The sequence below is a fragment of the Scleropages formosus genome, chromosome 2 (assembly GCF_900964775.1).
Source record: "Scleropages formosus chromosome 2, fSclFor1.1, whole genome shotgun sequence".
Lineage (NCBI taxonomy): Eukaryota > Metazoa > Chordata > Actinopteri > Osteoglossiformes > Osteoglossidae > Scleropages > Scleropages formosus.
The window spans coordinates 23652041-23675099 of record NC_041807.1 but is presented as its reverse complement, the minus strand read 5'-3'; positions in this window follow the sequence as shown (position 1 = coordinate 23675099).

Here is a 23059-nt window from a genome sequence, read left to right as displayed (position 1 = left end):
TTTACTTCTTTAGCTGACACTTCTCTGAAATGCAGCTTAGCATGAAGCTACCTACAATTATTCACCCATTTATACAGATGGGTAATTTTTGCGGAGCGATTCAGGGTAACCACCTTGCTCAACGGTACTACAACAGGAGATAGGAGTCAAATGTGTGCCCTTGTGGTCTCAAGGAAGCTGCTCTAACCACTATGCTAACAGCTGCTCTGTCTAGCAGTGGCATGTGTCATTACAGTAGGGAAGCAATGAGGGAATAAGAAAAAAACTACAAATAATAAAATTAACACCCATTATGGTTCCCCAGTTACCTGCCCTGATTTCTCCGTCTTTCTCAAAGCACCTGTCCATAACTCCTGTGGCCCCCCTCTATTCCAACTCCAGTTAAGTTATATCCTTCTTCTCATCTATCTGTGTTAAATCTGGGTCATTAGCTAAGGGACACTTGTGCATTTCAATTAAGCACACAGCTGTCTCCAGTCCACATGGCAACTTCTCACTGTAGATGGATGTGCGACAGAGAAGTCCACATGACATGAGTGCAGTCAAGCGAACACCATGCTCTCAGATCTACTGATCGCACCCATTAGCTTCTCTACTTACACTGCATATGGAAATCACAAAGAGCTTTCAGACTGTGACAGAATTACTGAAGTCATTCTGTAAGACAGCCTGGGTGTCTCTGGAAGTCTCCGTGAACCACAACATTTGTGTTTGGTGGCAGTTTGGACATGAGGTGCTGGACAGACATGCGTCATATTGAAAGAGGTACTTAAAACATGGGAGTTAGGGAGAATATTTCAATTGGAGACTTAGATATTTAAATTTTGGAACACACTGACAGTTACCAGTATCAAGCACTTTGTCCTGAATTGTTGGAATATCTGTATAACTATAGAAATTGGTGATGTATGTGTGAATCCCTGCCGGTAGGTATTGTCAGTTTTTTTGAAAGCTTCAGAGGCTTAAAATGTCTGTTTAAATCTTTCAGTAGTTGCCAGATGTAAAGTGCCTGAATAATGTACAGTGTGAAAATTCATCATTATCACAGCACTATAGCTTTATGATATAAAGCATCTGCTGGTTAAGTGATATTATTTTAAATTTTGTTGATGTGATTTGGATGCTGCACCCACCACCTCCAAACATGGACTCGCAGAAATACAAACTAGGGGTCAATGATTTGTATGGTGTCTGCCTTATTACTAAGAACTGTCATATCAGTATTATAAAAATACATGTTACTGTATCTTGTGTGTAGAATAAATGTGTTGAAGCAATTTTTAGTTACCTTTTTATTCTCTTCTTTCCACCCATGTTAAAAAGTATAGCTCAGCTATTGACAAGAACTGTTGTCCTTGTTACTCAGCGGAGAAATTTTGGGCAAAATTTGTCATGTCAGACAAATGGACTCAGGCTTTATTTCAAGTGTTGTGTCAGAATTAGAAAAGAAAACTCTTAACAAATTTAACATAAGACAATATAATACCACAACATTAAGTAAGGCATATGGCCACACCTAGGTCTTTAGGGCTTATCAAAAAACAAGCAACAGGCGCAGCCAACTGGATATAAACAAGACACGAAAAATCTGGAAACAAAAAGTTGTATGAGAGCATGAGTACATTTCTGACTTGTGTACAGAATTTTGAAACTGAGGTTTATGTTGGCTGTTCTATTGTACTGTTAATTTCTTGATAGCGTTGTTGTGGCTATTTCCATTTCTCTCCCTTGTATACTTTTGTTTAGAGAACTTCGATTGTGTGTTTAGTTTACATGAAAATGAAGGAAAAATAAAATGTCCCACAAATCCACCCTCCTTTGTTCTCTGCCTGGTCAGTCCTTCCACCGCATGACCGAATTCTAACCTTGTTTAGCCCACAAGTATCCAAACTCTATTGTATGAACTACATGTTTTAACACATAAGTGAATGGTGGAGTTTAGTTCTCACTAGTCTTAACTGAATTTCCTTGAACAACTGGAAATCTCAGTAATAGCTCACAAACAATGCATTTTATATGTTTTTCCATGCTTAGTGGTTTATGCTCCAAGAATGGGAGCTGTAGACCAGCGTCTACTGATGCAGTAGTTTCCAATGGGAGTTTAAAATTATTTGCTCTGATTGCAGACACAGCTCTTTGGCTACCTTGCTGGAAATCTATAGGATATATAGCATATGTAACTTCACAGCATACAAATAAAGACAAAGATGATCTCTGAAATAAATCTCCCTAAGTGGATTTTTAAGAGACACCTTAAAGTATCAGCGTCTGAGTTGAGTACTAAAGAGGTTCGGCAAAGGTTGAGCTCATCTGGTTTAACAACCAGTGAGTTGACTAAATGACTTGAGGACAGGGTACAGACTGAGAACTGGACAGTTTTCTATGAATGTTACTTATTAATGAAATTGCAGCTGGTTGAAAAGGCTTGTATGTGTGCTGACAAAGTACATGCAAAATAGATAATGCATTGTTGAAAAGTCAGATTTATAACTTTGAAGAAGCTGAAATGGGCACAATGGTACAGTATATAACAGCTGATGTTCATTTGTTAAAGGAAAGGGATCAAGGTACATTATAATGCAACATATAGTTTCAGCGTCAAAATTCTTTGTACTGTATGTTTTAATTATGTAATTATATTTTCACTCCTTAATGAAAGTTTGTCTTTTTTCATGGTGAATATGGAGAACATTGGTAGGTATTCATGCTATGGGGAACAATGACACAATGCCTGTTTATGGAAAGTATATCTTCTTTCAGTCTGGAAAATACAGCATTCAGTTTTATTTCTCTTTTGTCCAAATATAGTACAAGCTGTGTTGTTGGCCCTTTTGAACATATACAAATACACACTCACATATATTAGATTGTGGTGCAGTTCATGAAGCAACAGATTTTAAGATTTTAAGTCTTTGCCTGCTTTAGAGTGATGAAAGATGATAACATTATATAACACTTTTAATGGATCCAGCATCTGGACTGAACAAGTTGTGAAGCAAACCTCTGTAGGCATGTTGATGTAACTTATTGTGTTGAAAAGAATATGTCTCAGTGCTCTTTTTGCACACTCCTTTGTTGATTAAGTAATGCCTTCAGCAAAACCGTTATTCAGAAATTGCTGTTAACTTCTTGATTTACTTTGAAATGAAACTCTTGTTCTTTGTATGCATTTGAAATGCATATATATTTTTGATGTGTGCATTTAATAATTCAGACTTCCAAACTTTTTACAGAGGTATAATGTCTTTGGAAATCAAAAAATATATTATTTTTTAAAAAATTACTGCAGCATCCAACTGTGTATAGCTCATTTCTCTCTATCCTAGGGCTATCCTAGTCCTCAAAGGCAGGTTTACATTTACTTCTTAATCAGTAAATGATTGACAGAAGAAACATCCACAACCCAAACTCAGTTTCACAGCAGTAGTGCGCAAACAAAGCACACACTTTGTTATAAAAATTAATTACTGAATAAAAGGTACATTAAGTATCCCTCTGCTAATGAGTGAATAATGACTTTCACCACTGTATCTGCTGCCTCTAGAGCTTTCCAAACATCATAGGCTGCTTACAGACCTCCTGAGACCCCTGTTGTTTTCCAATGTTAATTTCCCCAGAGGAAAGCCTAAAATTTTGACATGTGAATGGAAAAAAAAAAAAAAAAAAAAACTCCTTTTCCTTACAGGTGTGACATTTGCTGGGCTGTTCCAGAAACTGTCTGGCATAAAGGTCAACAAGACTAATGATACATCAACTGTAATGATAAACCTCTGAAAGGAAAAAAACATTGAAAGACACGTGCATGCATTTTCTGCTTCGGCTGTAATCCCTCTGTGTTTTACACAATAAAATGGAATATAAAAATGATGACCCCACACAAGTCTATCCAGGGTTTCTGCCTTTCCATTACTTCCCACGGTGAATACGGGCACTTTACACTTGAACCAATCAATGCCATGTTGGGTTAGATGGGGCCAAATTTATGAACCTTGAGCTAATTGCTAATGGAATTGCCTCACTACCTGACAGTTCCTGGCTGTGCTTGGGACAGGTGAGGAAGCCCCTGCCAGGACCCCATATGCTTGGAGCAGAATCAGCTCTGTGGGGAGGTGAAAAAGAATAGAAATGCCAAGACTATTTCAAGGGATTCTCACCAGCCTCAGCTACCCAGTCAAGTACAGCGTCTGTCCCAGGTAGCCTGTACGGGCTCGAATCTTCTGAGGGAGGACGAGTGTGTCTCATGTAACAGTGTGGTTTTCTGAACACGACCTCTTCACACACACGACCCAGTCTGACACACAACAGGATGGAAGGTGGCTTCACCAGCAAGTAGCAACAGAAAGCCTGGGCATCCAGTTAAGTCACTGCAGTGCTAGCTGTCGTCTTTGTTTACTAGATGCTGCAGTGCCGGGCACAGATATAAGAAAACATAGTGCCCGTGGCTCTTGCGAATAACCACTTCTGTTGTAAGTGGAACTCCCACAGGATTTTCAGGCGAGAGAAGTCCTCTCTTTAACCCCAACTTCATTGACTGCAGAAACCAAAGAGCGGTCAGCTCATTAGATCTAAATTCCCAAAGTGCCTTTTCAGTAAATCACTTTCCAGATTTAAACGGCACTGTTGAAATCAATATAGGACTGACCAATTTTTGATGGGACTGTTTTTTTTTTTTAATTCAGTGTCAGGTTGTATGGGCAACAGAAAAAAAAAAAAAAAACACCTCAAATTGGCTAGTGAGGCTGCAGAGCAGAGCCCAATGAGGTGTAGCACATTGTAATATGACTGTAGGAACACAGAGAATGGCTGATATGCTGGAAAAAAGATAATGATACAAGCCTCTGATGGCACCAGTACTCCATGTTCATGCTTGCACTGTTTTGCCTGCCATAAACCTTTTTCTTTCTTCTTCCACCAAGTGAAAGTTCTACAGGTTTTCTACAACAAGTTTTTAGCATAAGCTTTTATTATTTCTTCATTTAGCTGACACTTTTTTCCAAAGCAACTTAGAATCTTAGGTTCGGATACTAATCATCTTACAATTAGCTCTGCACTTACGGAACAGAGGAGTTTTGTCACGAGCCATTCGGGTAAACACCTTGAGGAAGGTTAACACAGCGTGTTTGAATCTGGGTCTGTTTATTGCAAAGCAGCACCTATAACTACAATACTAGGTGTTCCAAGAGGAATGTGGAAGGGTGGAAGTGTCATCAGTTCTGACTGATAGTGACTGCTTGCTTGGTTTCCAAGGCAAGGGACAAAGAGAAGCCAAAGCGGGGCAGCTGGTAGCGTACAGATTAGAGCTGCTGCCTTTGGACCCAAAGGTTGGTGGTTTGAATCACATCTCTAGTCCCTTTAAGCAAGGTACCTACTTTAAGTTGCTCCATGTGAAAGTTACCCAATTAGGTAAATAATTGCAGGAAACATTGTAAGCTCCTTTGGGGAGAAGCATCAGCTAAATAAATAAATTTAAGTGATTTGCCAAGGTCTTCTTTTTGGCATATCTGGGAGTGCAAACACAAGCAGAAATACTCAAACTGTGCACAACCACCAAGCAGCTCAGGAGCTGTAAGGCAACATCTTACCCTGCTGTGCCACTGTGTCCCCTTCATACAAAAAATATACATCAATAATAAAGGCTGAATAGCAATTATAGATTAAGTAGAAACTGTATCTCAGCATTCAGCATCAGCAATCTGAGCTGTGCTTGATATACTAGTGTTTGATTATATTCTTACAGAGCTATTTTCTTATAATGCACTGCATTGCTAATTTTGGTTTCATGGTGAAGGGTGGCTTGTCTTTTATATATTCCAAGTAGACAAGGTGTTGCAGAGAACACACTTTTTTAGTGGGTCGATACAGTGGATTGGTCCATTGACAGAGGAACCCAAGATACCAGCTACACAAATCAATACTTCCTTTGACTCATATTCTACTTTTGGAGGATTGAGTTTTCAAATACAACAGCTCAATACACAAGAGTGTCTGCCCACCTCCCAGGGAAGCTTTCCAATGTAAGCATCCCATTCCAAGTTTCTGTCTGTAACTCCCTTCAAGTGGTGTAACAAATGTACCTCTTCCACAGTAAAAAAAAAAATAAATAAATTGGCTGCCACTGAGTCAGGATAATGGATTCACAATTGGTTGAATCCATCCATCCATCCCTGCATCCCTCCTGTGCAGAGCAAAGAAAATTCCTTTTGAGTGGCTTTTGAACTCCAGCTCAGGCACCCTTGGGCTAAAGGAACCCTGACAGAGAACAAGCAAACTTTGCATTCTGTGGTTTCAGTTGGGCATCTAACTGGAAGGGCTCCGTCCATTCCTCTTGTAAGAACATGGAGGAGGGGGGCAAGGACAGACCAGGATAACCAAAAGCATATTGGACAAACCAGAACAGGACAGCATGGAATATCACTGATTGTACCTTTATGTGTAATCACTGCCTAGAAAACATTTTGAGAATCAGACCATATAATCAATTTATTAATTAATTTCCAGATAGGGATTTTAGAGTTATGTGGCTAAAGGTTAGAATGTATAACTCACTTTTGTTAACCGTTTCTCTTCGCCAAGATCGCAGTGTGCTGGAGCTACCCCAGAATCACTGGGCACGAGCATTGGAGCTGTACACATTGGATAGGATGTGCATCACAGGGTAGCCACAAAGCATTCCATCACCCATTCATATACTATGGATAGTGTAGCCTCACCAATGCAGCTGAAACACATCTTTGAACTGTGGGAGGAAACTCATGCAGACCCTGGGAGAACACACAAACCTCACACAGACTGAGCTGGGTTCAAACCTGCCCTCAAATAGACTAGATGCTGTGAGGCGGCAGCACTACCCGCTGCACCACCATGCCACCAATATGTGTAACTGTATTTGCATTTGGTTATGATAAAAGAATTAATGGAGATTCATTCGTTCTGATTGTGGAAGTATTATGAGGTAATCTGAATAAATCACTATTCACTGGAATAAATATTTATAAAAAGAAAAGAAGAAGCAGAAATATTGCCATTGCTTTAACAAAGGTGGGGGTGTGGTAGCATAGTGGTGGAGTGGGTTGGACTGGGTCCTGCTCTCTGGTGGGTCTGGGGTTCAAGTCCTGCTTGGGGGGCCTTGTGACAAACTGGCACCCCATCCTGGATGTGTCCCCTTTCCCTCCAGCCTTGTGCCCTGTGTTGCTGGGTTAGGCTCTGGCTCCCTGTGACCCCTGTATGGGACAAGTGGTTTCAGACAAGGTGTGTGATTTAACAAAGCTCATAATGGACTGAACCTGCAGCAGATAATGATAACCTCACCCCTGGAGTCAAGATGTCAGAAACCCTCTCTTGGCAGCAGCTTAAGTTTTTGTGTATTGTTGTACAGTAATCTCATCTCTTGTCAAGGCTGTTTCAGAAGATTAAGTTCAAACCTTACCAGAGCAAATATTCTGAAAACGGGAGAACCTGTGCAATTCAAACCTCAAGTCCTGACAGCTTAAGAAAGTGTAACTGTGACTGTATTACACTATCCATTTGTGTGTACACATATCTGTGTGACTCACTTTCGCAAGCTATCATATGGTTAAAATGTGGAGCTTTTCCATACTTGTCCTTGCCACCCTCTTAAATACGCAACATATTTTTTAATTGATGTTTTGTGATGCTTTGAAATTAGTTTTTTTTTCCTTTAAATTTGAAAGTAAATCTTATAGCCTGATCATTAAAAACATCAAACTCGGAAAATGAAGATATTCAGTTTTGTCAAGTTCGAATCTTACATCCAGAACAGCTAAAGTGCTCTTGATCATATTCATTAACATAAATGCTCCTGTAAAATACCAGACCTTCCCATGAGAATCCACCTTCTGAGCTTTTTTAACCGTAAACAACATAAAAAGCTCAGTCTTTTGTTGGGATAGCATTTACAGTCAACAGAATTCAAAGCCTAAACAGACTTGAGTTTTCTGGTCACAAGACAACAGGCTGCAATTTTTACCTTCTCAGTATCTCTGTTGGAAAAAATTTTCCAAGGGGTAGAGAAAGTCTCTGAAGTTCAGGTTTCCCAACAATATTATTTTAATCTCCCCAACATTCAATATATGACCAACTAGCCATAAAACTGGGTAATGTCTGCACCCTGTAAAAGTATTGAATTTTTAAAACAAAAGCTCCACTGTAACCCAATGCTTCAAACTAAAAAAAAAAAAAACAGAGCAGCCATACAGTATAGGATATGGGGAGCGTAGCCACTATCATGAAGTCATAGGGACACAAATTATAGTTGATTTCATTCCCACATGGAGCTGAGAACATAAATCATTACTTTGCTCTGAAAGTATTTTTGGCCAATAATTTTAGTGGGTAACTAATGCGATAATGTAATTCTGTAATGAATACTCCGGAAGCATGCGCACACTTGCGGGAAAAAAAAAAGAACGCACGCTCCAAGCAGGAATGACGATTTATTGATGTCATTTAATACAGATCGTAATATTTTAGCTTTTGTTTTCTGAAAACGGCAGCATTAAGACATTCTAGTGAGGCGGTGTGAGGGGAAAGGCGGGCGGAGGGGGAACCTTTCATGATGGCTTTTTTGTGGAGCTTCAAACTGGCACGCGAGCTTGGTTCTCTCCGACAGCCTGAGTCTGAGCTGGCGTCTGGCCCTCTGAAGTTTCTGGCATGTGATCACAGCTCGATCTGCACGCCTGTGTTGAGAGGCAGGAAACACTGTTAATGGCGTCTGAGCGGGCGCCGCGAGCGCTGTCCCCACGGCTCCCGACAGCACACTGGCAAGCCGGTCCGGAGGCCGACGTCTCCGTCAGACGTGTTGGGGAAGAGAGCTGCTCGCACATGGGACGCACTGGGCTGCGCTGAGGACTATCTTCATACGCGGGTTGTTCATGAAGACATGAAACAAAGCACCTGACAAAGCGATGGTGATTCTGCTCAAGAGGATCCAGGCATGTCCAAGGATGACTGAAATTTTAATGTGAAATGTTGTATGGGTCTGTAGCGGTACAAGCTTGGATTGAATGTTTATATTTCTCCCAGTAGGTACAGAGCAATGGAAAAGCAATTGACCTTGCAGAATCTTCACGTCTTGTGTGCTGCCCAGGTTCTGCTGTGCTGCAGAGGGAATAGCTGCATTAGTGGAATGTATCATACTTTAGGCCACCTTTACCTACACCATCACCCAAATAGTAATTTAATTTTGACGTTAACCTTGCTCTTGACGCTGCCACATCCACTCTCATTTGTTCAAGACTTTTGGGCTCATTTTTCACAGTCTCCGCTGCAATACCTCTTTGCATCGATCCGTGCAGCCACTCCAAACCTACGATTTCCACAGCATGTGCTGTAATGTTCATTAGGCTAAGAGCAATGAAGGGAATCTGGATTTTTTTTTAATCAGTTGGCCAAGTGTTTCAAGTCAGCGTTATCTACCCATTTATATAGCTGGGTAATTTTACTGGAGCAATTTAGGGTAAGTACGTTGCTCAACAGTCAACATCTAGAGGTGAGACTTGAACCTGTACCCTTTGGGTGGCAACACCTCTAACCACGATGCTACCAGCTGTCCTTGACTTGTTCGCAAAAGACAGTACACCCCTCCTTAAGCTGAACCAATACCTAATATTTATCCTTTCTGTCCTCTGGGACCACTGTGTCCCTTCTTCTTGGAAAGTTCTCTGCAGGGAGGCTCAGGTTCCCACTGTATTTCTTCTCTCTGTATCGTAAGTTATAATTGAATTAACAGAATGATCAGTGATTATATGCTGTACTGGATAGGGAAGTTATGTGAAAGACTGATACACAGACTGACTTAGCTGAAGGAACCAGTTATGGATATTAAGTGAGAAGGAAGTATAACGTTAAAGCCAAAAAGTCAAAAATGCCTCCTAGTGCCTTTCAACTGTATATTCAGAAATAACATTGTCAGCCTCAGCCTGCTTGCATTTCCCTTCTGAAAGCTGCACTGCTCTGCCCATTCTGTAATTAATGGGATAAATTAGTACGTCATGCCTGATGTATTTTTACATGTCCGTGCAGACGTACATCTGAGTTTGCACAAAAAGACTACTTCACGCCACCACATTACACGATATCGAGGCACACCTCTCCAGTGCATTACAGTACTATTTTCCACAAGAGTGGACCGGCTTGCTGCATCGCCGCCTGTCCGTCTGGCACAAGCTGTGCAAGTGTCACCGTGTTAATAATTCTAACTTACCAAGGTCTTTCCAGGGGCTCATACTGAAGATGTATGTCAGCGCTGCCCCTGCTCACTGAAGTGCCTCTTTTAATGACGTCCGTGGGGAGCAGAGCACGCGGAAGCCGGCCTAACAAGACCCATCTATAATTAAAGCACTGCAGTGGGTGGGGTGTCACAGCGGGCTGCCTGGCCCACGCCTCAGGCACACAGCTTTGGTAGAATACAGAGAGCCAGGGGGCGAGGGGGTGCGTCGCCCTGGAGGAATTGGCGGGGGGGGGACGCTTTGCCCAGAAGGTCCAGGGGCATGCAGAATGCAACATGAACATGAGCTACAGGTGCTCCATCGTGTGAGTTTGCAGCAGGATCACCACAGATGCCGTGTTGGAGCGGGAAGTGTGCGCCTACCAAAGAAAAGCAAGACTCCTTCCAGCGCGACAGGAACAATGTGCTGTTGTGGTTTTCTGGCAAGGGAAGCAACATGCACCGCATGCCTGTGGATGAACAACACTGGCCAAACAGTCTGCGGGAAACCCAAACAGTAAAACTACAGAGAACCTCGGCAAGCACGTACAACCAAAGCTGGGCCAGCGTGAAATTCGCAAAAAATCATAACCGACCGTGGAATTAAAATATTTCTCGGACAGATGTCGCTCATCGCGGAACGAGCGTGACCTGATCTACTTCATGAAAATCCAGCAGTCTGAGCTGGAAATTTGTGCATTGCTTTCCAGCTTAAGGTTTTGTGCAGAGCATATGCCATCCCCTTTGCTCATTCACACAGTCCACCTGTGGACCATCTGGATCTCACCAGACAGGCCGGGTCTGGATTGGCTTGGCGAACCCTGCACCATTCAGCTTGATGGAAGGGCCTGAAAAAAGCAATGAGTGTCAGAATTTTTGGAAGAAGAACAGCATGGGGATGGGGGGGGGGGGGAGACTTCAAGAACTACAGGAGCATGATAGCAGGAAGAAAAGACAACATGCAGCTTTTGGATTCGGATATTGCATTTATTATCTTTCATTCATCTCAGCTTTTATATTAATCTTAGCAGGAATTTTCTAAGTGGCTGGCGAATTCGAGCCTATCCTTTAGAATTGTATTTTTTTCTTATAGCAGGTTAAACTTATGAATACATTTCATTTACATGTTGCAAAAACTAACTTTGCTGCAGGGTTGATGTGCTTAGATGATTAAAGCATGTCTTGCGAATGTTTACGCAAAAGACTTTGAGGCTCAGCCAGGGCTATAACTCATTCTGTAGAGACACCTGCCATTTTTTGGAGTGTAGCACTGGGTTGAAGAAGTGGGCATACAGCCTGCAGCCACATTAAGCTCTCAGATGAATAGCTGCACTGTTCAACCCCCTGTGGGGTTGAACCCCCCCCAGTCCTGTACGAGACACACAAACCCACACACAATTCTTTTGCAGGATACGCCACCAGTCTGAAGCCTTGCTGTTATACCAATAACAAACAAGCGCATATGACTGGCTGTTCGACTTAAAGCGAGTGAATATCATTTACACTTATTTATTTAGCAGACCCTTTTCTCCAAAGCGACTTCCAATGAACTCTATGTAGTGTTACTAGCCCACACACCTTATTCACCAAGGTGACTTACACTGCTAGATACACTACTTACACTGGGTCGCTCATCCATACATCAGTGGAACACACTTTCTCTGTCACTCACACACTATGGGGAACCTGAACAGCATGTGTTTGGAGTGTGGGAGGAAACCAGAGCACTCAGAGGAAACCCACACAGATACAGGGTGAACGTGCAAACTCCACACAGACTGAGCAGGTGTCAAACCAACATCTTCTCACACCGCCCAGGCGTTGTGAGACAGCAGCACTATTCGCTGTGCCACCGTGCCACCACATCAGGCTCTGCTTTTGTTTTGTCACTGTTGTGGCATGACTATTTCATTATTTCGTCTTCCCATGTGTTTTAGTTTTATCGTTTCCCATAACTCAATTATTATTTTTTTTTTTATGTCTTACACACTGTATAGTTTTGTTTTTCATTAGTCTGTCATGAAAATACAATTATCAATTTATCTATTTGAATTCCAGCAACGTTTTCTCAGTGTCCAACTCAATACATGTTATTATTGAAGAGGGAATTATTTACATGGCTCTTATAGTGTGTAGTTTGTTTTGTTCGTTTTTATCATTGAATCATGTGAAAATTCATGAGCAAAGTAGAAAGAAAGAAAGAAAGAAAGAAAGAAAGAAAGAAAGAAAGGAGAACTGATCTTCATTATCCTGTCTGTTGCTTCTCACATATACTCTTCCAGTCAGTGTCTGTCATGCTTCGCCCCTTTATATCTCGTCCAGCAAAACTGCTAGGCAAATAAATGATCGCTAATGGCTCTACCTTTTTAACGCATACAGGACCATTCTGGATGTCTTTTGAGCTGTGCCATGAGCTTGGCTCCAGTCCTGTGGGCGTACAGCATGTTTGGCACACAGTCAGGTGGGTAAATGGGCCAGCCGTGTTCATAGTGGTACTGATGAACTGCCGCAATACTATGCAGCATACTGAAGGAAGTTCTAACGGCTGCACCTTTCATGAAAACTTTCGGTGATAAAAATACTTTTTCCATAGATCTAATGATTTCTTTTATTAGGCCCCTTCCAAGTACAGTTTTGAATACTGATATCATTAAAATATTTCCTTATCCTTATATCTGCTAAGGTCAGAATGTGTAATGGAAGGTTTTTGCAGAAGAATTCCTAAAGAAATATGGTTATGGAGATAGTAAGAGCCAGTTTCTCTCTGTCTAGTAAATCGTGTCATGCCCACGCCCTTGCGACCACACCTACCTCGAATTAGAGCAGCAGGGTATAAAAGAAGCCATGCCGGCTCACCTGGTTGCGGAAACTCGTTGAGTAAACCTGCTTCTCCTCGCTTACCTCCTCGTCCTTCCAGTCCCTCTTCGTCCTTTGACCTTTATTCCGTTTGCTGCCTTCCCGGTTCCAGATCTCCTGCATCGCCCGATCGACTTAGATTCTTGCCTCATCCCAAGAACAACGTCCGCGCCTCGAACGACCCACGCCCGTCCCCGAGTACGATCCCTGCTTACTCCTTGTTTTGTTCCCGCAATAAACGAACCCGCAATTGGGTCCACGCCAACTCCTCGGTCTCCCGCCCTCGTCCATGGCAACATGTCATTTTACATGATGACAACTCATTCAAGCAACCGTGCAGAAAAGTCACACAAGCACAGGCACGCGCACATATCCCAAAGAGCCCTAATTATGAGAAGTGACGAATAAGGACTGGAAGGTGATTGAGTGCTAACACTATTAACACCAATTAAAATAAATCCACACAACATCAGTGGAGGCAGGGGTCAAAAGCAGGCAGTCCACATCGGTAAATCTAGCTTATTAACCGCAGGGCCAACTGATTAGACCGCTCACTGGTAATCATAATGACTCCGACATCCAGCGGGAAGCTGAATTAAAAGGACCAGGTGGTATTAGCTGGCTAGTTCAGATAACGCATGCTCTCGATCCACTGTTTAACCGCTCGAGCGACTGAAGAAAGCAGTTGCAGTCTGGCAATGTGGTCCGGAATGACAATGTGGGGACTCACTGACTAACAGCTATGTGGTGTGGCTGAGCAGGCGAGATAAGTTACAAGCACAGGGTAATCACTCGAACATGTTTGTACGATAAAGGTGCAAAATAATTAATTTCGAGCAGGAAAAAAAAAATAAACTACAAAAACAGATATCTCTCTAAGTATTTGGCACAAGCTCGGACTACGGGCATCAGATGAGGTTCCTGTAAATGTGCCGCGGATGGGATGTTTTTAAAATGTGCTGACCCTGAGAGCAATGAGGGACAGGTTCATGGGGCATCTTTTTCTCGTGAACATTTCTGATTTAAAAATACCCTTACTGATCACAAGTCTGTTTAGTTTTACTTTATAATACTTTATTACCGGGGGTGCAGTGGCGCAGTGGGTTGGACCAGGTCCTGTTTTCCAGTGGGTCTGGGGTTCGAATCCCGCTTGGGGTGCCTTGTGGCGGACTGGCGTCCCATCCTGGGTGTCTCCCCTCTCTCTCCGGCCTTATCCCCTGTGTTACCGGGTAGGCTCCGGTTCCCTGTGACCCTGTATGGGACAAGCGGTTCCGAAAATGTGTGTGTGTGTGTGTACATACTTTATTACTGTGGACAACTGACCGCCTTGACACATTTGATGTTATTTGTATTACTGTAGCTCCATGCCTGATAATCTAAATGAATCTTTGGTCTGAGAGATAAATGAGATAAAAGTTTTCAGATTTATTAATTGTTATCCCTCAGTTGTACAAGTGCAAATTTAAATTTATTTTTTTAAGTGTGTCGAGTGAAGCAGGTAACCGTCAGTGAAAGATTCTATCGTTTCAACAATGTTGTAATGTTCTTATAGTAAATTATGGAAATCAGACATGATGGCATCAAAACTTTTAAGGTATGTTTTGGGTTGGAATGTATCCTGTTATGAGAAAAGACAGGAAACCCAAATGAGTCAATTACACACACAACCTCACGTATATATGGTGCCTGTATATATGCCGTACTTATGTTTGTATCCCAGGGCATTCAGCTGCGCTACAGACACCAAGATTTTTATGGTCCCCAGGGGTTTATATACGGTTTTGTCTGGTATTTTAGAAGGTTTCACATGGTAACTACAAAAAACAAGATCATACTGCTGCCTTTCAGGGTTTCTGAAAGTTATTTTCAAAAGTGCTCTGTGGCCCCTTACAGAAGGTGTCATAACCATGGCAACTGGCATGATAAGGGTCACCAGAGTCTGCCTGTAGGAGGCCCTAATTTTAAATGCTTAGTGAGTAACCAGAACCATCTGAAGAACACTTCAAAATAGAAATGGAAAAATTAAGAATGCCATTTATTTATTTTTTAAAACATATATTTATTTATTTTTTTCTTTAAAATTGGTTTTATAAACAGCACAGGCTCACAAGAGCATACAGATACACAGTATACAGAGAAAAAGCAAATATTCCCATGTACACAGAGTAAGGGCTCAAGGTCAAAAGGTTACTATGTATCACAGTTATGATCATGCAGCTCTTTCTAATAACATGGATGAACGTAATTTATATCCGGTGTTTTTTGTTAGTTTGCCTGTTGAGATTGTTGATGACCATCTTCACCAATCTTTTGCTGGATTTTGGGCGATTTGTGGGATGTGGTGCCGTGAAAAATGGGAAGGTCTTCACCTAGAACAGTCTGAGCCTTAAATGTGTGTTGCAAATGGGGACATGTGGGAAGACATTGGTCGGTGGTATCATGATTACTCTGAGTCACGGTCTTGCATTCTTTGTCGTTTTGCTTTGGTATCTTGTATCCTGCTGGCTTCAAAGGTTGCTGCTTATGCTGAAACAGCAGACTGTCAGTCCTCCCCACTGTTTCCCAGCATCCTTAGTGAATTCAGAAGCATTTAAGCAAAGTCTTCATTGTGTCCATATTGCAAAGTTTTTGACCTCCTTGGCTATGAATTCTTGTAGCAAAGTCATCACAGAACAGGCACTTTGGGAGGTGCTGGGTGTGACATCCTCACAATGTAGCCACTCTAACAAAGCTGAATCTGCTTAAGCATTGCAAAGAGGCTGTTCGGGTGAGTCCATTCCAGGATCTGGGTGTCAAGGATCCGATCTGTTCCATATACACTATAGAACACACGACCGCTGTCGCGCTTTCCCAAAATCTGCTGTTCAAACTGTTTTAACCCGAATGGACTGTATACACGAAAAAGAACGAGGCACAAGTTTGGTTTGGTTGTCAGACCGAAACGATGGATATAATAAACTGTAAGCTAGGAGCAATTACTTTGTAACGCAAAATAGTGTAAAAGCCAGTGTAAATCAAAAGAAACAACAGCAAATCAGAAGACAATGTAATACTTTCCAGTCTAGAAATCAGATTCCAGGAGCACATTATCCCCTGAAAGGTAAATTCTGTTTTGATATAGCAGTGCCACTAAAAATTCCTCAGTTTTTTTGCAAAGCACTCAGTTCTGGAGATGGCAGACAGTGGCAATGATGATTTTCTGCTGTTGCTCTTACCCAGTGATGCCAAAGCAGTTTGTTAATGGAAAAATACGGAGGCTGTTTAAGGATGGAGAACAGACTGGAAACATTTTAGGCTATTGATCAACACCAAGCTTTCTGGCGGTTGCTAAGCCCCACAGACAACTGCTCCCACTGTTCAGAAAAAGCTTTCAACTGGTATGAATCTTGTATCATACCTTCCCCGGGAGCGGGAACACCACGGCTGTTCCTCTGAGGGTTGGGTTCTGCTTCCTTCGCAGGACATAAAACAAAACCAACACTGTTTCAAATCATCATTGTTTGTTCCCAGACATCCTCCTGCTCTGGTTTCCACACAATCAACAACGTCCATGATCAGAACATATCGCAACTTTCCTGCTCTGTGTTAAGAACATATAAAGGTGTAAGGGGGCAAGGAAGCAGACTGGTGACCTGTAGGTTGCAGAGCAAATCAAAGCTTGAATGCCATTGAGTGCCCTAGGTAAAAGCAATCATACTAGCTAACAATGTCACAGATATTGACTGTTGCTTTAATTGCACAATAATATAGTTGATTTAACTATAACAGTAACTTGACATGTTTTATTAAGTGTCCTGCTGTACATATGAGAAAGCTTTGTGAGAATTAAATTCAGTCTAGATTAAGGCATTTGTGATCCCTCTTTGTTTCCTTTTTGTTTTCCTTTCATCTCCTCTTGGTTATTAAGTTTATTTGTAATATATCAAAATGTATTTATCTTCTGTACATAGTATTGCATTGACATTTCTGTTTACTTACAGAATTATACTGAGTTTAGCTTTGTGCATGTTTGGACTGCAGAGTGCGCTTGCCAAGGTCCAAAGGGACTTTAGACAGGCTGAATTAAAATCAGTCTCCTGATGTGTGGGATTTCTAACTTTTTCAAAAAATTCTGCTCTTGCTCCTTTCAAACACAAACAAGTAAGCTTTTGATTTTATCTTCCTGGAATTCCTGAAAGCAAAATTCTTGCGTAGATGAACAATGTGAGTGTTTGAATTTTTTAATTCCCTCCGGCAAATGTATTGTACTGGCACTTAGTGACAACTTGCTTCTAAATATGCACTATATGAAATGAAAATTGATTGGTGGATTGATTGATGGGTGACGATACTGTGCCACCATTAGTAGCCGGCTGCTTGGTATCGTAGGACTAAGAAAATTCAATAGATCACATACTTGCGTGAGTCTGTGCTTTGAGTGCATAATGTGCATAGGCACCTGGCAATGGTCTTAAGGGCCCTGTGCCATTAATGTGAGTACAGGTACTAAATACTGATGCGGCCTTTGTTATGTTGTTCCACTTTTTTCTTGAACAATTGCACAATCGTAACGAATCATGTATTAAGCGTTTTGAGGCAACCGGGTAGGGAAGGGCAGCGTATGAAGATGAACCAAACCGTATTGGATTGAATAATCCCTGGTAGACCACCACAGTCGGATCTCGGCCCAAGCATTTAACCTCAATCACTCGAAGCCCTTTGAAAAAGTTACATTTAAACCCATACATATCTCTTGGCAGAGGAATCTACCAGGGGAATGAGGGATGTAGTATAATTTCATTTGCCGCAAGCCAAGAAGAGTTATATGGCCACAGCAGTCCTTTCTAGATCCCTGTCCCACTGTGAGCCCAGAGCACGTTCTTATCTCAGAGACAAATGCACAGTCTCCGTGGAACGGCATCATTTATCTGCCTGATGTCTGCTTCCTGTATTTGTTTTCTCGAGCCCCGCGATGACAGCGCAGAGTATTCCTTCGGTGCCGAGCGACAGCAACCGCGAGGTTGCCGTGTCAAGCGACCTTGCGACTCCTGGGGTTACAGGGTGAACACGTTTTTTTTCACCGTGAATAACTTCCTTCGCAGTGTATGACTTTTTCCATAGGAGTCTAACATGCTTCATTCACTGCAGAGTCCGCAAAAAAGTTAAGTTCTGGACCCCTTCGAAAGGGTGTCATGACAAAACTTATACGCCAAACTACAGGCTGCAGCCCAATTCGCTGAAAACGTCACTGACCTGCTGGTGTTTTGACAGACCTACAAAATCGGCCTTTACTGGAAAGTGTTCTTGATGACCCATTTGAAGAATAAAAGCCACACTGGTACACTGAACATAAAAGGTGCAGTCACTGTTTATAGGTGCCTGAGGGCTTTAGTTTCACCGCTGGTATCCTTCTTTTTTCGTGCTGATCCTTATTTCAGCGGGGCCAGTGAATGCATACGCCTAGCTATTTTCTACCAATTATATTTAACAATCTCTTTGCCTCCCCCTCGTATCTCCCTCCTAATCCTCCTCCTCCACATTCTTATCCTTGTGGCTTTTCCCTGTCTCCCTCTGTGAAGTAACTGCTCAGCCACCACTAGCTGAACCGGAACTGTATTAGACTAAATAACGGTTACATCATTAAAATAATTATGCATGCGTGCATGTACGTGAACTTTTATATATTCGAAGTTTGAATCGGCAGAGCTTTCCTCTGATTCAAGCTTCCTGAGTCTAACTTGGAACTTCTCTTTTGCTAACCTCTGGAAAAAGGCAAACTCTTTGATGAAAGTAAGCCCTCTCCCATGACTCGGGTCACTGATTTGCATTCATTTACATGATACCTGACACCAGCTTCCCCTGGTTTACATGCACCAGCTGTGGATCTTCGCCCGGTTTCCCCTTGGCTTTCGCATTCTCTTTACACCTTTTCTCTCCTGCTCCTGTCTCAGTTAGTCTCCTGTATTCCTAGCAGCGCTGTGATCAGCACCACGTTTCCCCTAGGACTGCAGCTGGGAGTATCCAAAATGGATGTGTGCCTGGGGAGTTGGAGACATCCCCCTCCCCACCCCCGTTAGATGACTCTGTCATCTTTAAATTCCTCCTCCAAGAGGATGAGGCACTTAACCATTCCAGGTTTTTCTGTGGGAAGCCTGCAGGGGAAAGCATTCCATATCAGGCTGATGGTCCAACTTGTGCTCGATGCTATTTCTGTGCAGAAGCTAACAGAGCTGCGTGGGAGTGGCCTGGCTGATGGCTTGTGGGAGGGGCTTGCCCCAAGGGGGTGTGTCCAGCAAACAGTATAAGAATTATCACAATGTTACCGTATTTGTAAAGGTCTGCGACTCAGCACTGCTACCTCCTCCGCCTGCTCCATCTCCCCCAGGAGTGGGTGAGGTGTGTCTTCCAGAGGGATACTCTCTGTGCTGTGCAGGAGCACCCTGTTTTCGTGACCTGCCAGAACTTCAGATGACTGCTGCAAAACAAGTACCTTATGGAGAGCAGCATCCTTCAGCAGAGCACAGCACAGCACTGAAGAATGACCAGGGAATCTTTAAGATGGTCCTCAATGAAAAATGCAAACGCATCTTAGTGTCGTCGCGGTAAGTGAAACCGAGATAGCAAATAACGACACATGGTGCATTTCCTTCGCTTGTGTCACCTTTCTCAAGTGTCATGCAAGATGCAAGTGCTGTTGCAGCGGCAACCGTAGTGAGAGCAGCCCGACTACTGAGCCGGTGTCAGATTTCATTGCGGAACTGAGTGCAGTTACAGTTTTGCATGCACCAGGGAAAACGCAGATATGGAAGCGGAGGACTTTGAACTGCAGGCTTTGTCAGAATAATGTGAACAAGATGGGAAAGGAGAAGAGCTCTGCATTTATTGTCAGTGGCTCATGCTGCATCCCGTGGAAGCTGAGAAAAGACCGAGATAAGATACAACCCCTCGACGCAACTTTTCTTCAGTCTGTGGCGGGGATGAATGGGAACGTCTCTCGGTTGCAGCCGGACCATCATTTGGGAAGGAAATGCAAGAGACACAAACTCCTGCAGCCGGTGACCCACTGTTCACTAATGGCTGTATCAAAGAGCTGGGATGAGGTAATAAATGATGTACAGCATGAGGGGTTTAAAATATGGAGATGGGAAGTTATCCGCAGGAAAACTTTGTGAGAAAGGAACAAACCATACATTCTGCACAATACATCCTCTGTTGAGCTGGGGCTGACAGGAATAACCAAAAGGAACATTTAATTCCGACTTTCGGCATTCAGCAGTCAGTGGGTGGATTGAGAGCCACTTCGTCTGATTAATGAGCCATGACCCTGCGCCCCCACTCCCACCCCCCCACACAGACACGACCGACCTCCAGACTCGTACACGCACAGACACACAGAGCACCCCACCTTTGCAGTCAGCAGGGTCACGAAGGGTGAAATTCTGGAGCTAGGAGGTGGGATCTTGCCATGAAAGCAACGGAGGGAAGGTTAGGGAGGGAGGTACCCAGAATCTTGCACACACTGAGCCCGGGTGATCATATTTCCTAGCGAGTATCAGAGCTCAAACTTAAAAATCGCATCACGTACACAGAGCTGAGAGACAGCAGCCCACCTCCGATTGCTAACACTTGCTGAAACTCTGTGGGGATGCAAACTTGAGATGGTTCTGCTGGAGGATAACAGGAGCCGATCTGGATGTGGACTGTACCTCCTCTACATGGGCAGTCCATGGAGGAGTATTAGTGTTCAATCCAGGACACTGGCTGACCTTTTAAATCCTTTAATGTCATTTGGTGGGATATTTGTGCAGTAGTGACAACAGTCCAATTTTCAACTCTTCTGGGCATCCGTTTGTCCTGGAGATGTAACTAATTGACCTATTTTCCTGTAGGTGTCATTTCAGTGGATCATGGGCACGTGTGAGACTTTACACGGTCATCACAGAGGTACACCATAGAATAGGAAAATTAACACACAAAAGCTCAAGCCTGAACCTACTTTAAAATGCAACACAAAAGCTTGTAAATGTAGGCAGAATAACAGTCCTACGATGTTTTAAATGAGACCATGCTGCATTTTATCAATCACGCCCAACTGCTGTCAGCGATTTAGGAGATTTGTTGACCCATTAAGGCAGCAGATTTGGGAATGACTCCATCCGGTCAGTGGAGCGATAGGTTGGTGAAGGCCCGAAATCAATCACGGCCATAAGCTGTATCAAATGCTTGGAGGTACATGAAGGGGACGGGACTCCTTTGTGCTCTTGCCAGGCCTTCAGTACAACAAAAGCTGGTGTGACAGCCTTTTCAGTTAACACAAACTCCAAACACACGTGACAAAAATGCACAGGATAATCTGGGAGTGTGAAACAGAGTCCAAGAAAGAAGACAGGTCTTTATGCCTCTTTTTGCTAGGGTGTTAGTGCAAGGCCTTCTTTAAAATTTCTGCATGATTAGATTTTTCTTCCATTGCTTTGGAATAGATGGGTTTGGGGCGCGGTGGCGCAGTGGGTTGGACCGGGTCCTGCTCTTCAGTGGGTCTGCGGTTCGAGTCCCGCTTGGGGTGCCTTGCGACGGACTGGCGTCCCGTCCTGGGTGTGTCCCCTCCCCCTCCGGCCTTCCGCCCTCTGTTACCGGGTAGGCTCCGGTTCCCCGTGACCCCGTATGGGACAAGCGGTTCTGAAAATGTGTGTGTGTGCGTGTGTGTGTGTGTGCTTTGGAATACTTTTGAATGTACCAATTCACATGTACCAATGTGGCTGAAAGTGCATAGATATGATACAATACAATAATACAATTTGTGTAGAGAAAAACCCAACAGCAGGGGGTGCGGTGGTGCAGCGGGTTTGGTCTGTGCCTGCTCTCTGGTGGGTCTGGGGTTCAAGTTCCACTTGGGATGCCTTGCGACCGACTGGCATCCCGTCCTGAGTGTGTCCTCTCCCACTCCGGCCTTATGCCCTGTGTTGCCGGGTTAGGCTCCGGCTCACCGCGACCCTGCTTGGGACAAGTGGCTTCATATAATGTGTGTGTGTGTGTGTGTGTGTGAAAAACCCAACATACACAATTGCCCTCTGAAGACTGAGACTGACTCCTTGACTCATGTATTGTCCTATCATGTGGCCATAAAATGAAAGTAACTATCTGGCTGACAGCAGTGTCCTCATGGGATTGAAGCTTACATGCTCTTGGCTAAGAAGTTAGTTTCCTCAAATCGGTGCTTTGTTCAAGCTGTCAACAGCTATTTGGTTGAACGTGCTGAGCACGGGCCAGGTGGAGAGCCTTTAACAATGCTGAGCAGTAAAAGTGCTTTGCTGGGGTCAAATAGGAGAGCTGCGGTCATGCCATACAATATGCACAGGAAATCTGCAATCATTTCCCAACAGGACATTGAGGGGGAGAAGTCAACACAGCAAGAGCTGCTGAATATCCTGTTTACTACAGTGAGTTGATGCTTGCCAATCCATCTTCATTTCAGCACCACCGCACGCTGGGATCCCTTTAGGAAGAGGGCAACTCAACCTTCCTCCAGCCCACCTCTCCATAACCCCACAACTGTTTACAAGCAATTCAAACAGAGCAATAAATCGACTCCATAAAGCCCTCCACATCATTTTCACACCACCTGATTCTGTGAACCTGCACTTATCTGCAGAGAAATCGATGGTCAACCTTCCGCAATGGGAACCTGAAACAACCTTGAGCACCACAGCACACCTCTGGGACCGGCCCAAGGAAGGGCTTCCTGCAGTCTCACCTTCTCCGTGCTTTCTCCGAGCATTTCTTCCCCCCATGGGAGTTGAGTTACAGTTGTGCCAGAATGATTACTTCCCCATTGACTTAGCGCTGCATCAGTTCGCTAGTTGGAGCACTTGCTTCGCTACAGAGCTAGCGCTGTGACAGGGTGCTTGTTGTGCTGATCGAGCTCTGTGGCGGTTAAGTTAAGGAGTGTGTGCTGTGCTTATTTCACTACGTAATGCCATGCTCCAATTTTTCTTTCCCTTA